We start from the raw sequence: 3,862 nt of genomic DNA on the forward strand, positions 1-3,862 counted from the left end.
GATATCTTGGGAAGATGGAGGCAGAGTACAAGGACCCTAAGCTTGCCTCATCCCACAAATACAACTAGATAACTATCAAATCACCATAAATTGACCAAAAGGCTGGCAGGATAAATTCTACAACTAAAGGTAAAGAAGAGGCCACACTGAAGAAGGTAGAAAGTATGGAGATGCGGTTTGGGGCAGAAAAGGATCATGGCTGCTGTGGTGAGGAGCGAGCCATGGTTGCGGAGCAGGGTGAGAGACAGACTATGACACAGCAAAGCACATGGGGAAATTGAATCCCCACAGCAGCTGGCTTAGAAAGTGAAGGGCTGAATTTCATGAGTTCTTGGAAAAAGTGGGGCTGAAAGCCCAAAGTTTTAAAGGTCAGCAGGCATGGCTAAAATAGAGCTCTGAGGACACTGCTACTCGTGGAGAGAAGGCAAACAGCCTGTGGACATATAGTATGGAAAGAGGAAATGGAACAGCAACTGGAGCACACAGTGGGGAGGATATATGCTCATCTCAAACCACATCCCAGCACTCACCAAGAGAGCCCTCCAGGAACTGGCCAGCACCATTTCTCTGCCCCAATCCTGAGCATAAGCACTGGCACTACCTACCTACCTTGTTTACAATAAGCCCCAAATACTGACACTCCACTGGAAGCACCCTTCCAAGTTACCCCCAAACCAGCCCAAACCCCTGCTCACACCATATCTCCTGACTCAGGGGTTTTCATGGTCTTGGTTCAGCATCAGTAGCAACAGTTCTCATTTCACAAGCAGACCAGAGCACACCTAGTTAAAACACACCATATTCAGACCGGGAACCAAACACTGTCCACAACAGGCTAAGAGAAAGAGAGCCTCTGCAGGCAACTAGCTTGAAGATAAAGTAGCCAAGATAAAACAGCAAAGCACACGCAACACCCATTGGAGTTAGTCCCAGAAGCAACAGACCCTGGGGAACATGGGACACTATATGGCACAGCACTACAAGACCTCTTCTTCATAAGGCCATTACCCTAAAGAACAGGAGATGTAGCTTACTTTTCTAATATAGAGAAGCAGGCACAGAAACATAGACAAAACAAGAAGACAGAGAAATTTATCCCAAATGAAAGAACAAAACAAGGCCCGAGCCAGAGATCTAAGTGAAACAGATGTAAGTAACATACCTAAGAGAGAATTTAAAGTAACGATATGAGGATATTCACCAGACTTGTAAAAAGAGAGGAAGACATGAGTGAGACCCTTACTAGAGAGATAAAGAATAACACAGCAGAGATAAAACTCACAATAAAAAAAGTGAGAAATAGGCTATCTGAAACGAACAGCAGAATGGAAGAAGTACAGGAATGTATTAACAACCCACAGGACAGAGTAACAGAAAGTAATCATGTAAAACAAAAGAGATAAAAGAATTATGCAAAACAAGAACAGACTTAGGGAAATCAGTGACTCCATCAAGCGTTAACATTTGTATTTATAGGGCTCCAAAAAGAAGATGACACAGAAAAGAGAGCAGAAAATTTATTTGTAAAAATAATAGCTGAAAGCTTCCCTAATTTGGGGAAGGAAGCAGATATCCAGATCCAGGAAACACAGTAATCCCCCAACAAAACAAAAAAAACAGACCCACACCAAAAGATACACTAATTAAACTAGGGAAATATAGCAGGAAAAAAAAAAACTTTTCAAAGCAGCAAAACAGAAGATAACAGTGACATACAAGGGAAAACCCTTAAGGTTATTAGCAGCCTTTTCCGCAGAAATGTTGCAGCCCAGAAGGGGCTGGCATGAAATCTTCAAGATTCTGAATAGGAAAAATCTGTAGCCAAAATACTCTATCCAAAAAGGCTATCATTCAGAATAGAAGGAGAGATAAAGAGCTTCCCAGACAAACAAAAACTATAAGAGTTTGTAACCCATAAACCATTGCTGCAAGAAATAAAGGGGACCCTTTTGAGTTGAGAGACCAGAAGTGATGGTATAAAAGTAGGAAACACAAAAGCATTAAAAATGAACATCACTAGAGGAGGCAAGATGATGGAGAAGTAGGGAGCTCCGTACATTTCACTTGTCCCCTACTCTCAAACACAGAAGGCCTGAAGCCATAGGACACTGAGGCGCAGGAATTTGGGAAGAAAAAGAGACAGAGTACACTGGGAAGGCAACCTCAGAAGTGCGTGAGTGTGAACCCGGGAAGATAAAAACGGACCGGGACCGGAAACACAGAGGGAGGGGAAGGAGCCCCCTTCGTGGGGAGCCGTGGTGAGTCGAAGGGAAAAGAAAGGATGGCTGAAACTGCTCATAGAACTATCCCTGGAAAAGAGAAAAACCTCGGCTCAGGACAGAGTGTTCTTAGTTCTAGATGGGGTGCTGACTGTGAACTGGGTGACCCTGGTCCCAGGTGGCGCAGGGAGAAACTGCTCTGCTGTTCTTCCAGCTTGATCCCCGGCAGAGGGAAAGGGGCCGACCTGAGGCTGTGCCATTGCTCTCCAGGATCAATCCCCAGTGGAAGAAAAGCAGCCAAACTGTGGGACTGTGTTTTGGGCGGTATTAATAAAACAGTCGGACTGGGACTTGGAAATGATGTGAAGCGTAGGGCATAGAACATGGCCCAACGTGGCTGCACCCATGGCACAGGGAGATCGGACTCAAAAGAGTGAGCTGCAACACTTGGTTTGAGAAGGGACTGGTGCGCCGACATTTTACTCCCCACAACCACCAAGACAAGAACTCAGGAAGCAGCCAGCAGGACCGAGGTGGAGGCTAAGACCTGCCTACACCAAACCACACATATGCCACATGGAGCTGCTTTTTTTTTTTTTTCGTTCTTTAACCGGAGGCAGGGGCAAGAACAACATGGATGCACTGCCGTGATTCTAGATAAAATCTTTCCATTCAGATGTATTTTCCCCTTATCTCAAAATTTCCACCCCTCTGCTGGAATGGACACTATTTTCATTGGCTTGCTTAATCAGACACATTTAATCATTCTCTAGATGCATATTCTACACCTCCACCACTAGCTTTCTTTCTCTCAATCAGGGGTGATCAGACTATATACTTTCTCTGAGTAACATTATCTTCGTTTCTTTCTCCTCGCCTCCTACCATATTCTCCTCTTTCTCTCTCTGAATTAAGCCTCTCAGTCTCTCTGCCCTGTCATTGTCCAATTTTGATTTCTCCCCACCATGACATTTCTCTCTGTGTATATGCTCTTGAATCGGCACTGCATACACCCTGCCCTCTATTTGTAGCTTGAATTCTGGTTTTATAGTTTTAGACCGTCCTTCGTCTTTTGAGATGTTTTCTTCTTTCATTTCTTTTTCTTTTTCCATTTTGGTTTGCTCGTTTGTTGGATTTGTCTGTACATCTGCATGCCTTTATTCCCTGTGTGTCTGTCTGTTTAAATTTCCAGGGCAACCTCAAGAAACAAGCCAAAATGCACAAGGTGGACAGTCCCAAATACCACTATGAGTAAGGAAAGAAAATAAACAAGAGAGACCAAGAGACAGCATTCAAAGAACATTTCCTGAATGGACAGGCCCTAAACAGACAATGAGTCTGCTTTAATATAGCAATACTCGCAGTTGCAGATGGCATAACAAGCTTTTAAAACTAACAACAGACAGAAAGCAAGCCAAAACGAGGAGATGGAAGAACTCTCCTCTAAAGAAATTCCACTAAGAAACGAAAGCTAAAGGGGCGCCTGGGTGGCTTAGTGGGTTAAGCGTCCAACTTTCGCTTAGGTCATGATCTCACAGTTCGTGGGTTCGANGATAAAAAAAATTAGAAAAAAAAAGAAATGAAAGCTAAAGAGCTGCTTAAAACAGATATAAGCAATATAACTGAGCAAGAATTAATTGCCC

At 43.7% G+C, this 3,862-nt stretch overlaps 1 protein-coding gene across 1 annotated transcript in view; it reads right to left on the reverse strand.

Annotated features, from left to right (window-relative positions):
* ATRX (ATRX chromatin remodeler) overlaps positions 1-3,862 on the reverse strand; it is a 261,336-nt gene that overhangs the window by 115,352 nt on the left and 142,122 nt on the right.

The sequence above is a fragment of the Crocuta crocuta genome, unplaced genomic scaffold, assembly GCF_008692635.1.
Source record: "Crocuta crocuta isolate KB4526 unplaced genomic scaffold, BGI_CrCroc_1.0 scaffold864, whole genome shotgun sequence".
NCBI lineage: Eukaryota > Metazoa > Chordata > Mammalia > Carnivora > Hyaenidae > Crocuta > Crocuta crocuta.